The 14,286-nt window shown below is 41.1% G+C and overlaps 1 long non-coding RNA gene across 2 annotated transcripts in view; it reads right to left on the bottom strand.

Moving 5' to 3' along the window:
* Nucleotides 1–5,156: 5,156 nt before the first annotated feature.
* LOC120851702 overlaps nt 5,157–14,286 on the bottom strand; it is a 28,856-nt gene continuing 19,726 nt past the window's right edge. For both annotated transcript variants that reach the window (XR_005718392.1, XR_005718393.1), the window contains exon 4: nt 5,157–5,552. This is a non-coding gene — a long non-coding RNA (uncharacterized LOC120851702). The remainder of the gene's footprint in view (nt 5,553–14,286) is intronic.

Genomic DNA, 14,286 nt, shown 5'->3' with positions numbered 1-14,286 from the left:
GCCTTCTTAGAAATAGGCACTTATGGACACCTACGCATAAATACAAGCACTGATTTTCCCTGATTACATGTGAGCCTCTCTCCTCTATAAATCTCGCAGACAGAGGCCTTACCTATCCAATAGATATATTTCATGCCTGTTGGACTTTTGTGGCTCTTGGAACATTGTTCACTTATCTCCTTTATTGTTGAGAAGTTCAGGTTGTGGAACAGACCCTAGCTGCTGATTCTCTGCTGCTGCTACCGCTAAGTCACTTCAGTCGTGTCTGACTCTGTGTGACCCCATGAACTGCAGACACCCAGGTTCCTCCATCCATGGGATTTTCCAGGCAAGAGTACTGGAGTAGGTTGCCTAGTCAACCCTGAATGTGGAGGGGTCAACAGCATTTACTGAGTCCTGGGAAAATTCCTGTTGAGCAGGTCAGGGAGATGCTTGAGTTCATTGCAGACCTAGCTTAGTCTAAATCTCCACTCTGAATGCGGCTCACTCTCTGGAAGTCACCAGCCCCTCCCCAGCTCAAAGACATCACACCCTCTGATGTCAGCTTGAGCATCCTAGACTAGGTCTCCATCTCTCTTCTCTGCAACTCCCTTACCCCCAGACCTTTATCCTGAAAAAAAATTGTTTGCTGACTAGGATACTAGCTCTCAGGTTCACTCAAAAGTGAAATGAAACCCTGGGCCAAAATTGTAATTAAGCTTGTAATCTTTCTGATGGTAGAACCAAGAGATGAAGCTGTGGTTTGGATTTTTCCCCACACGTAGAAACAAGAAGATGGAGATTACTATGCTCCTGACTGACTCTGGGAAACTATTTCTCCCTTGAGATAGATTGGCATTGACTATATATTCCCCTTCTTAGGGGCTTCCCAGGTGTCTCAGTGGTAAAGAATCCGCCCGCCAGTGCAGGAAACACAGGAGAGACAGGTTCAATGCCTGGGTCAGAAAGATTCCCTGGAGTAGGAAATGGCAACCCCCTTCAGCATCCTTGCCTGGAAAGTTCCAGGGACAAAAAAGCGTGGCGGGCTACAGTCCATGGGGTCACAAAGAGTCAGACACGACTGGGCACGCACACATGCATCCCTTTTTAATCCCATTTTCACTTTTCCCTGATTTTAAATAGTTCTACCTTTGCTATTGCACATCTCCAAGTTAGTTTAGAGGAAAATGATGAATTTTTTCTTAAGTGCTTAACTCAGGTGCGGTTCAAATTTTCAACTTGCAATTAGAAATTAAGATACATGAATTGTGTCCTAAGGAAAGTTCAAGGTAACTTTATTTTGTGCAACTGATATTTTTGTGTTCTCCCCCATTAGAACATCTCCATTCTTTTTCTCTGAATATAAAGATAAAACCTGCTCATTATAAAAAATGCAGGCAGTATAGGAATTTATACATAAAGGGAAAATTGCCTACAATCTCACCATTCAATAGCTTCCGTGAATTTTTTTTAAACTAAGATATAGTTCACATAGCATAAAATTAATCCTTTTAAAGTGAACAATTAAGTTTTTAATATATTCACAAGATTGGACAATCAACATCATTATCTAGCTCCAGAACCTTTCCAGCATGCCAAAGAAACCACTGTACGTACTAGCAGTCACTTCCCACCCTCTGTCCTCCCCAGGCACTTGCACCACTAACCTACTTTCTGTCTATATGAATTTCCCGATTTTGGATCGTGCATTTAACTGAGAGCATACAATTTGTGATCTTTTGTGACTTTATTCTTTCACTTAGCATAATGCTTTCAAGGTTCATGTTGTAGCAGGTAACAGTACTTCATTTTTTTTCACGCCTGAACAACTTTCTATTATGTGAATAGACCACATTTTTTTAAACCATTCATCATTCGTTGATAAATATTTGAGTTGTTTACATTTTAGGGCTGTTATGAATCATGCTGTTATGAACATTCATGGGAAAGATGACGTTTTCAATTCTTCTGGCCTACGGATATTTTAATGAATAATATTTCAGACCTTTTATATGCATATCTCTATTTACAGATAAATATATTGTGATATATTATCACCCCTAACTATTCATTCCCATTTCCTGAGAAATAATTCCTGGAGGCAATTAATCAGGTATCAAATGACTTGCAGTGTCTTCCAAGGGAACAATATATATACCCACCCCATCATCATCCCCAACACGTAGCTTTCTTACACTCCAAGACTGAGCAGAAGTTTTAGAGCCACTGTATGTTTCTGTGAGCTCTCCTACTCTTTCCCTCTGCTCTGGGTAGAAGACTGCTTCTTCAGTTTAGGTCCCAGTGTAAGACCAAGGATCTGAAATGCAGCTGACTGTAGCCACTAACAACGTGAAAGAGGAAAGAGTTAGTATTATGAACCGCTGCGATTTGGGGGGTCATTGTTTCTGTGGCAAAGCTAATGAAAGGTTGTTGCTGAATTGAATTGACCCTCGGTGGAGACGAATTCAATCTGGGGCCAGAGACGAGGCTTGATCTCTCAGAGCTTTTGTGTAATAAAGTTTTATTAAAGTATAAAGGAGATAGAGAAAGCTTCTGACATAGGCATCAGAAGGGGGCAGAAAGAGTACCCCCCTGCTAGTCTTCAGCTGGAGGTTATATAGTCACTAGCAGTCTGTTAATAAAAGAAAGAAATGTCTTAAAACTCAGAATGACACAGGTCCCTCACCCATAAGATGCATTTTGGGATAATCTTGGCACCAAATTGTTCATCCTGGGCCATAAAATGATTAACTTGAATCTTGAAGAAGGGCAGATCACCATACAAATCGTTTCGTTTACATAGATTAGGGCAACAATATCTGAGTATAACATACTGCTTTGTCAAGTAGGTTCTGAGCCATTTGGCAGAACCGACTTGAAGACAGAGTCTGCGGTAAATGCATAATATATTAGCATAACTTAAGACAAACATTTCCATAAGAAAAATGCATTGGTTATCTCAAGGCTTGAGAATAATTAACTTCAGGTGAAACCAGGTGTCATTATGGCAACACAGTATTTTAAAAGAAACCTCCTTTTAAATTTGCATAGAGAAGGAAAAAAATATTGCTGGTTTGTTTCCTCTTGCCGCTGAAGAGAGTAAAATGTCTGGCACTTGCAGGCTATTTCCTCCCTTTGGAGACCCCTGGCCTTCCTGCCTGTTACCCTCTCACTAATACATAAATAAGTCATATACCATCTGCTTTTGGACATTTTTACAGATAAATTTTTTTTCTTTTTTTGGCAGTCTGGATCTCCCTTCTTCATTACATGCATGTGTGTCTCTAGTTAAGGGGCGCTGGCGTGGTTGCCCCACGGAATGCAGGATCTTAGATTCCTAACCAGGGAACTGGTTACAAGTCAATAGCTTACAATTCACCACATACCCTGCATTGGGAGGGAGATTCTTAACCACCTGACCCCTGGGGAAGTCCCCTAACATAAACTTGTAACAGTGGAGTTACTGTAACTGAGGTCCAAATAGACTGAGTGAATTGTTTCAAGTGACAGAATTAGTAAGAGAGACAAAGTCAATTTTATATCCTTGTCCTGATTTGCCTGTCTTCTAATTAAAGCAAAAGAGAGGATAATCTGGGACCTTCTGATAAGATTACAGAACATTTATAAAGATCTGCACAGTTGTTGGGCTGAAAATTCCAAACTCACTCATGCTTCACTAATTAATGAGTTAATACTAATTAGAAAATTGTAGACAGCTGAAATGTGTGTGTTGGGCTTTTGGGAAAATTTTCTTTTTCAAGCAGGTAGCATATTCTAAGAGTTAATCCTTATTCTTTATCTCTGCAGCCTTCAGGTTTGGAATCAGTACTGACAAGATCTCTGCTTTCAATCCATTTTGTATGTCTTACCCAACTGCCACTGCATTTTGCATGATTTAACACAATCGCCTGCCTCTGCCCCAGAGCCTGTGAGGGGAGTGGAAGGCAATCTTGGCCAGCACCTGCCCACACTCCGTCTGCTTTAAGGCAGTATTTCCATCTCTTTCTCTATCTTAAACTCATAAGTAAATAACAGTTTTGCATAACTAATTCTCAGAAAGAGAGGATTTTAGTAAATTGCCACTATTATTTAATAATAGCCAATGGCTTACAAAGCACCATGGTTAGAATACACAAGTTTTAGTCTTAATATCACTTATAGGTGATAAAATGGCCGCCAGTAGTCTTCAGAAACATGAACCCAACACCCAAAGAGCTTGCCTTCCTTACAGTATACTGAGTAGGCAAAGTTCCATTAAAAATAATTGACTTCTGGCACTTCCCTGGGTCCAGTGGCTAAGACTCTATGCTCCCAATGCAGGTGGCCCAGGTTCCATGCCTGGTCAGGGAATAGTTTCGACATGTCACAACTAAGAGTTGATGTGCCACAACTAAGACCCAGCACGGTCAAATAAATAAGTATTTTAAAAATAATAATAATAATTGACTTGGATGTTTTAATAGAGGTGAGAATAGTTAGTTAAGTTTCTTTTACCAATTTCTTTTTTTTTTTCCTCTCTGATCTGTTGGAACCTATACACATAGATATACAGCATACGACCAGAATGGTACAAACTATGAGTCTTTTGCATCAAATCCATTTTATATTTATGACAGTTTAGGCTTTTAAGGGCTTCCCCAGCAGCTCAGATAGTAAAGACTCCACCTGGAATGCACGAGACCCAGGTTCGACCCCTGGGTTGGGAAGATCCCTTGGAGAAGGGAATGGCAACCCACTCCAGCATTCTTACCTAGAGAATACTGTGGACAGAGGAGCCTGTCAGGCTACAGTCCATGGGGTCACAAAGAGCTGGACATGATTGAGCAACTAATACTTTCACTTAGGCTTTAAGAGATGATCTTAGTCGAATAGCCTCAATTCATAGGCAAGAACAATAATATCCTCAGAACGTAAAGAGCACTTCCTAGGTCACGAAGCAGGTGGCATAGCTAGGCCTAGAACGCCAGTCTCTTGACCCTTAACCCAGGGCTCTCTTCTCACTCCAGGCCTCAGCATGTGAGTAACCCAGAGGGAATCTTTACAACCTGCTCAAGATGGGAATGAGATGGCACCACTGAATCTTCTAGAAAGTTGGACCACCCAGGAAAAGTGCCCTGTGCGTGAGCATGAGCCCTGTGGAGGAATCGGAACAAAGATACCTACTAAGTTGATGGATGGCAGCACACACAGGCCTTTATTTAGTGACAGAATTATGAGCAGGTACGTTTCGTCAGTCCTCATACTGCCCCCTCAGTGGGACAAGCCAGGGCTAGTCAGAGACATTGTCTTCAAGGGCAATAGAACAAGGAAGACTGAGCGGAGCAGTGGTTAAGCCACTGCCCATGTATGAACCTCTGAGCCCAGCAAGATTTGGGTTTGGTCTATGGGTGGTAGAAGCAACTTTGGCACCACCAGCTGCTGGAGGTTAGTCCTCCTCCTCATCAGCCAAGAGCCTTCAGTTCCTGGATCTGAAGGGAGAGTCACATCCTCTGGCCACATTCACCAGAGTGCCCACATTTCACCATGACCCAGGCATCCTCTGAAACTGGGAGAAAATTCAAAAGAACCAAGACCTTGACAAAAGGGAATGGAGAGAAAACTAAGTTCAGTAGGTGACCCCCAAATACTACTACCAACTCTGACCCAAGCTCAAGCTTTTAAGATGGAATTAGAAATGCCCTTCATAGGAGGTTCACAAAGGGCTTAGTCTATTTGTTTTTAAACTACCAGGTTATTCTTAGGCACAGTGTTTCATAAGGTCCCTAAGATAAGCCAGTGTTTGGAAGGCTAAAAAGGTGAGACACCCAAGCTCAGTAATAGGACTTGTGGAAAAAATTAGGTCAGCCATTGTTCTAAGGCTTCAAAGGGCCAACATTCAAAACGATTTTGCTTTTTGAGCTTTAGACAGTTGCTGGGGGTGTGGAGTGGTAAAAGGAACCTCAAAGTATAAAACAATGTAGAAAACAGACATGGTTGAATAATCATCATTGGAAAATCTTTTTTATATAGATAGAGTTGTCAATCCATAGAATTTTAGTAGATTATATACCTAGAATATTCTTGACATTTTAACTTTCTTTCCTTTTTCTCCTTTCCCTCAGCTCCCCCAAATAGCCTCTGCTCGCTGGAAAAACAAATCCAAAATGCCAAGTAAATCTTCACTCTAACTACAAAACTCCAATGTGCAGGCATTCTGTCACTGCTTGTTATTAAGCAATTTCTGTTTCCAAAATGTAATTTTTTCCCCTTGTTTCTTCCTTTCAGACTTCCCCCACCTTTTATATACCTATTCAGCTGTTTCTCAAAACATATCTCTTAGGCAGGTCAAGGAGAGTTATATTTGCACGTTCCACTGGAATCCAGTGAGGTTAACTGTAAGATCAAGGACACAGAGCCAGCCAGGGACAGAGCAAACCCAGAGGCCCTAACACCCAGAGCTCCACAGCCTCATTATTGCACTGCCTCTTAAAAACCCTTGCTGAGATTGGAGTTCCTCCAGCTTTTATTGTCACCATTAAAATTATTAACGGTCCAAGAATCCAGAAGGCCAACTAGAGTTTTCTTGAAATACCCCACCAAGGTGGAGGAACACTCAGTGTGAAACATCATTAAATTCATTGCCCCTGGACCAAGGAAGATAAAGAGCTACAGAACCCTACTTGTGAAACCAAAGTGATATTAAAGGCACTTACATTAAGCTGAGCTTTTCACACATTTTGTACTTGCTCCTCTGTTACCAAGGGGACTCTATTTCAATAGCACTCTGGTGTCAGCGTCATCATTACCAAAGGTGGAAATTATATCTGAGGTGTTAAAATGTGTTTAAGTGCTGGTTTTCTTTTTCCTCTGAAGGGTATTGGTGAATTACTCCTGTATCACACCAACCCCTTGCGTTCTGTGATTGGCATTAAGGATGGGAGCCCAAGGGAAACTACCAAGGGATGGATTCAGAAGTATCATTGTCAACCAATGTCAACCAGAAGATTTTATTCATCACCAGTGTAGCCTAGTGGCTGTCTGTTATAAGAAGGCTCTGAAGTCCTGGTGTATTTCTTCTTTTTCCAATAACAATAATATATCTGTATACCTCTTTATGGTGTGAGTGTGTGTGTGTTCTTATCAAAATATTTCAATGACACATGAACTAGTAGCCTTCAAGGAATTTTTTAAATGTGTTTCCTGTGAAGAATGTCTTTTTCTCAGACTGTCTTTCCAGCATCTCCTTAACATCAAAGGCTGACATGCAGCCACAGTGTAACTGAGAATTTTATTTAACCTTATCTTGTGATGTTATGGGATACAAATGAACAGGAAGTGTTGAAATGGCAACTGTTTGGAAAGCAGCTTGGGGTTGAAGCAGAGACCTCTGTTACTCAGCCTAAAAATGGCCATGGCCCCTATATATTAAAAAAGAAAACAAATGTCTAGAGATTCTTCCACAAGTAATTTGCAATGGTATAGAGATGGACTAAAGAGATTCTTCTAAAGACTTAAGGTCATAGTGATATGTACCTCCTGATATAGTTCCCATGAGAGGAACCCCTTACCCTCTGTGATATTCTTTCCCCAAACCCATAACTCCAGTATGATCCTGAGAAAACATTAGACAAATCCAAACAGAGGGCCCTTCTACTAAATACTTGATCTACCAAGGCAAACAAGACTGAGAAACTATCACAAATCAGAGAAGCGTAAGGAATCACAATGCCGAAGTATATTGTAGAGTCCTGAATTGGATCCTGGAACAGAAAGGGAGCATTAAGGGAAAAACTAGTGAAGTCTGAAAAAAGCTAGTAGGTTAGTTCATAGTAATGTCACAATATTAACCTTTCAGCATTGACAAATATACCATCAATACGTAATATATTAACATTAGGGGAAATTGGGTGAAGGGCTTGCAGGAATTCTCTGTATTTTGTTTGCAACTTTTCTGGAAATCTACAACTATTCCCAGAGAAGGAAATGGCAACCCACTCCAGTGTTCTTGCCTGGAGAATCCCAGGGACAGAGGAGCCTGGTGGGCTGCCATCTATGGGGTCGCACAGAGTTGGACATGACTGATGCGACTCAGCAGCAGCAGCACTATTCCAAAATAAACAGTTTATTAAAAAGAAAGAAACATATCAACCAATCAAATTGTGGGAGTTTACTTGAACCTGGATCAAAGAAATTATTTTTCAAACATTTGTTTATGAGACAACTGGAATTTTAAACACTGAATATTTGATTATATAGGACTTCCCTGGTGACTCAGACGGTAAAGTGTCTGTCTACAGTGCGGGAGACCTGGGTTCGATCCCTGGGTCCGATCCCTGGGTCGGGAAGATCCCCTGGGGAAGGAAATGGCAATCCACTCCAGTACTATTGCCTGGTAAATCCCATGGACAGAGGAGCCTGGTGGGCTACAGTCCACGGGGTCACAAAGAGTCGGACACAAGTATCCACTATTTTTAGGTGTGCTAATGGGATTATAGTTGTAGTTTTTAAAGGAGTCTTCTTTTTAGAGACACAAACCAAACTATATATAGATGAAATGATACAGTGTCTTGAATTGGTTTCTCAAACAGTACAGAAAGGGGAAGCTGGTGGGGGTGTCAAAAACATGAGTAAATAATTACTGAAAATGGGTGATAGGTTTATGGGAGTTTATTATTCTATTTTACTTTCTTTGGTATGTTTGAAGTTTTCTACAATTTTTAAAAGATTAATTTAAAAGATACAAAGGAGGAAGACCATAATCCCCTAACTTTTGATCATATAGCATTATATCCATCGCTGTATTTGCCAGTTCGGCTATACCCCCCAATTATTCTCATGCAGTATCTCCCATCCTTACCAAACCCAGAGGCCAACTTTGAGATCAAAGTTCTCTTTGCATTACCCACTCACAGGAACCTCTGGAACTGGCTCAAAGGTACCAGAACATCGTCATCAGCTGGGAGACCAACCCCGGGAACCTGAATAGATTTCCCAGTCCTTTGGTAAGCCATAAGGGCCACCCAAGCCCAGCAGGGAGAGAAGAGAGTGCTTCTCATGAGTCTAAAGGCAGCCTCATCCTTCAGCCAACTCCAGGAGCAGAGAGGTCCCTTCTCTCTCGCAGTGATGGTTTTGACATATTTAGTTCCTTTTAGCCTCCAAGCAAATTGGATCTGAACACAGATGAACAGGAAGAGAAGTGACGACAAGTCAGGGCTTAATTTTAATGCCAAGCTTTTTTTTCTTCCCCAGTGCAGAAGTCTTATTAAAGAAACAGCAGGATGCTGACAGGAAACTGTTTGTAAGTAGAAATAACACTTATTATAACAAGTCAGAACAGCAGGCAGATAGGTTGGTTTGTTTGTTAATTATATCTGATTTTATTTTCTAATGAATGCCTTAAGAAAGGGGAGAATCATTCTGACAGCTGTTTGAAACCAGATTTTAAATCCTCTTAGAAAGATGATACGGAGCAGAAGCAATCAGATTCTATGAAGCAAGAGGAGGTCTCCTCCAGCCCCTAATTGTTGATCAGATCTGTGAAGCTTAATAATTTATAAGCCTGTGAATGAGGATCTAAATTCCTGCTTTAATTGATGCCTGTTATAGGACAGAGGAGAAAGTCTTTTGCTCACTTACGGGGATGGTGCTGATCGTGATATGCAGGGAATGCACATGTAACTTGCTTGCACTTATAACAAGTAATCTATAGTTCTTCTCTATGTATGATATTCCCAAGGAGAACAAAGTATATTTGCTTTAGAGGAAAGTGTTAATTTTATCCAGATTAACTAACTAAATGATTACACAGTCATGAATCAGAAAGAAAGATATAACTTCTAAAATAAGGACTGAAAATAGAAAGCCGAAAAACCATTTAGGGAACAGGGTTGGGAGTGAATTAACCAGCAAGAGTGTTTTTAAATTGCCCTGGGGGTGAATTAAGCCTCCCACTTTTTTTGGGGTCAGAAATGAGTAATTACTAAAGGGAAGCAGCATAGCTCACATCTTGGCATTTTTATCCAGAATTAAGGTTTCGCATTATACATTCCCACTCTATGTGCACTTTATAGTCTAACTACAAATACCTGCACATTCAATCAAGGAAACCTTGGAGATCAGATCTATCCAGACAGAGCAGTCTGAATCATTTAGAACACAGCAAAAATAATATGCAATGGATAAAGTACAATAATTAAGGGAAAAGACAGGTTTGTCATCTAGATAATCTAAAGCATCATCTCAGGTTCCAGAGGGATCACCCTCCCTCTTTCCCTTGGCACTTCCCTTCACCCAGACCACCTTCAAAATTCAGCTTTGAATGGTGCCTCCTACAGGAAGCCCTCCCTGGTTCACTGACCTGATTCTTGCATTTTGCTCCTCACTGCCACAAGAAGCATGTCTGTATTTTGCATTTGGTCCTTAGGAGCTTGTTTTATATCAATACTAAGATGTTTGTTTGATTTGTGTCTTTATTTTACCTACCCCTTCATAGAAAAGTTCCTTAAGGACCCCACTATGTCTTCCATTTGCTGCATATTTCCCCAGGGTGTTTCTTGTCAGCAGGAAGGGCTCTCAGGAAAGTTGCCTATTGACATTGTGGAGCCAGTATCAAATCGATGGCTTTGGCTTGGGCTTTGAGTCCATCTAAAAGTTTGGTGGTGGCGGGGCGGCGGGGATGTGAAATTATATAAATAATTTTAATTAGATTTTTTAAAACCTCCCTGAACCTGTTTCATCATCTGTTATGTGGAGATAACGTGAAAGTCCCATCCCTCACCTACTCTACCCTGATTTTCTTTAAATTAAGGCTATTTTTGTTTTTATTGAATCAAGTGTTTCTTTAGGCTTAAATTTTACTAATAAACTCAAAACCCAGCCTGTGGGCTAGATTCAAGGCTGTGTCAGCACAGACGCCAGCTCAGGGCAGCTAAGCTCCCTTCTCAAAGGGACTGGCTTGGCCACATTCCGAAGTTAATGCACCGTCTGCGGCTTGGGGGCATTTGGCACAATAAAAGGGTCTGAATTCACACCGACTGGGCAGTCCCTCTGGGGAGAAAGGAGGAAATGAAATTCTTTATCACATTCTCAAGTCCATGGAATTCTGGCAAACCACAGCCATGGCTATTCAAGATGGAGCTGAATTCAGATAGAACTGGAGATTGGGAATTGATTTCCAGGGACTGATGGAATTTCTTACCCTCTCTTTATTAAGATCCAGCACATTCAGAAGCCTATCCTGAGGCAATTTTGGCCAAAACATCTCAGCTTGCTCTTAGGAATGAGTGTATGCTGAGACGTGGGAAGCGGGGAGAAACTTGCTGAAGAAACACACCACTTCTGCTTCCGAGAGCCAAGGAGAGAAATCCAATCTGCAAAGTGCCTCTAATCAGCTTTCCTTCCACCAGCACCTCATAAATCTCGGAATTTTCAAGAAAACCAGTGGCAGAGGTCATGCTGACCATGAGGAGATGCTGTAGGCAAATCAGTTCAGGTGTGGCATTAGGAAAGAAATCAGACGAAGGGTAGGAACCACCCAAGAAAGTGGTAAAAGCAGAATGTCCAGTTACCAGCACTGAGGATGTAACCCAGCTCCCCACTGTGATGATGCTGGGTAGTGGAAGAAGCCCAGGGATGGGAAACCAAGCAGTGGGAGCAGTTACCAAATGTCCTGTGGCCAAGTTCTAACTACCTGTCTAGCACCTGTCAGCTGGGACCTGGCAGGACCTTGCTATGCCTTTCTAGACCTGCATTCCCCTGTGTGTAAAGAGCACAGAGGGCCAGGTCCATGGGCTGAGTGCTCTGCTGTCACCATTAGAAATCTTAATAACAAGGAACCCCACATATTTATCTTGCACTGGGTTCCTCAAATTATGTAGCTGGTCATGAAACTAAAAGTGAGATATAAGTGGTTCTGGCTAAATTAATTGATTCATTTATATTATTTTGTTTTAAGCTACCTATAAATTATACTATGAAATCAGCATGATGACAGAATAGAAACTAGAAAGAGACCACATTTTAAAGTAAACATGCTTTACTGGCAAATGGTGTGATCATGATCAAGAGGCTATTCCAATTAACTGATAAGGTTAACTGAAATCCTCCATGTAGATTAACATTCATAACAATAAGATGTTGAGTTACATACTAAACCTGCAATTTTATACTGAAGGTATTTTAATCTCCTGCTCTTTCAATGGAGCAGATGCTCATTCTTAACTATAATTCCCATTGGATAATACAACGTAGAAAATGCATGGTAGTTTCTAGTGATTTTAGTGATGTTAAGATCAAAGTAATATTCATAATAAAAAGCAAATATTTATTAAAGACTGACTACTGAGTAGGGATCTTGGAGTCTGGGATTTAAGACTTAGTGTTAGGATCAAAATCAGGATTAGTTAGCAGTTAGGATTAGGATTGAAGCTGAAGCTCCAAAACTTTGGCCACCTGATGCGAAGAACTGACTCAGTAGAATAGACCCTGATGCTGGGAAAGACTGAAGACAGGAGGTGAAGAGGATGACAAAAGATGAGATGGTTGGATGGCATTATTGACTCAACGGACATGAGTTTGAGCAAGCCCTGGGACTTGGTGATGGACAGGGAAGCCTGGCGTGCTGCAGTCCATGGGGCCACAGAGTCGGACACGACTGAGTGACTAAACCGAATTGAGGATTAGGGTTAAGGGCTGGGATTAGGATTAAGGCACAGTACCTAATCTGGAGACATAATAAACAGAAACCTAGACAAGACTACTAATATATACAAATAAAATATACATACTTGCCCACACAGACACGAACAATGGAGGGGGAGGAGGAAGTTTGGTTACAGGCCAGTGAGTCTCAGAATATTTCGGGAGTTCAGGGGAGGGCAATCTCAGAAAGGAGAAGCCAGTCTAAACCATCACAGTTCCCTTGGTGACAACAGGGTGAACCCCATGGTATCCGAGGAGCTGGTTCCAGTTCAAGTTTAGGAGTCATCATTGAGTCAGTGAACGTAACGCCACGTCCTGGGAGGTTCTGGCTAGTCCTATGGAGACAAAGAGGTGAACAAGTGGCGACTCTGGCCTCCACACAGCTCCCGCCCAAGAGAACCAGGAACACAGACCCCTCACTGAAGTCGCCCCCAGACCACCAGCCCCGCCCACTGCAGCTCAGTGACAGGAGGACTCAGAGAAGATGTGTCAATAGAATTTTCTTTGAGTTATTGATGAAGACAGTTGAAAAATGAGAAAAATATCCATCAGGGGATCAAAAGAAGCAATCTTCCATCAGTAGGAATGCACCAGGGAATGGTGAGGTGAGAATGTGACTTTGGGTAGAGACTTGGGTTTTCCTCATTAGTTGGCTGCCTGGCAGTCCCAAGATCTTACCAATCCTGTTTGCTCAAAATGACAGTCACAAAACATAATGTTACCCGACGTTTCCAAAAGCAAAGAAATATGCAGTATCATTTTGCTTTGCTTTAAGCAACTCTGATTTTTAAAATTCAAAGAGATAAATCACTGAAGGATCCTTGACTTCATAAAATGTCTCACGTCAGGATGGCCTTAAAAAGGAAACTCCTGTAGTAGTACATTTTAGGTAGAATTGACTTCCAAAAAAAGAATTTATATGCAACATGGAAGCAGCCCATCTACTACATAAAAGTCAGTAGCCTTGAAAGTTGATCCAAGTCATAAAAAGAAAAAAAAAAAATACAAACAGTCATTCTTCACCAAGATTATTCAATTGAGAAATCTGGAAGAGCCATCTAAACAACAATCTTCCTGTCAGTGGCTGTATTATTAGACTGCAGCTTTCCAGTTTCCTGTATGTTGACAGGAAGCTGATCTCCTGAAGTAATAAGAATAAGACAATGTACACCCATGGGATCCTTTCTTCAGCCCCATTAAATGTTAATCAGGGCCAGTTTATCTACACTCAGCCCCTTCCACTGCAGTGAAAAGTCTGATGTAACAGATTGACATGGAAGGATTTCCAGGAAAATTCTAGAATGGAGTATTTAAATGATGATTTGTGAGCACTTAGAAACTGAGACGTGATCACTGATTTGTATTTTCTTGAGTGGCCGTACTAAATGATTGATGAAAGGACGCATGTGAGCCTGGAAGGAGGGTCCTAATTGAGTATCACAGAGCTCTTTACTGCTCAACGTTTTATCAATGTCTAGAATAAACATTTGGAAAGTTCTGTTATCAAAATCATGTAGCACACAAAGCTGGAAGGCTAACCATACTAGGTAGCAGAATCTAGATTTTAAAGTTTCAGTAGAAAAAAATCAAAACAAGCAAAATATAGTTTATAAGGGATAAATGTTAAAA

The sequence above is a fragment of the Oryx dammah genome, unplaced genomic scaffold, assembly GCF_014754425.2.
Source record: "Oryx dammah isolate SB20612 unplaced genomic scaffold, SCBI_Odam_1.1 HiC_scaffold_25, whole genome shotgun sequence".
NCBI lineage: Eukaryota > Metazoa > Chordata > Mammalia > Artiodactyla > Bovidae > Oryx > Oryx dammah.
This window is presented reverse-complemented; position numbering and strand designations above follow the sequence as displayed.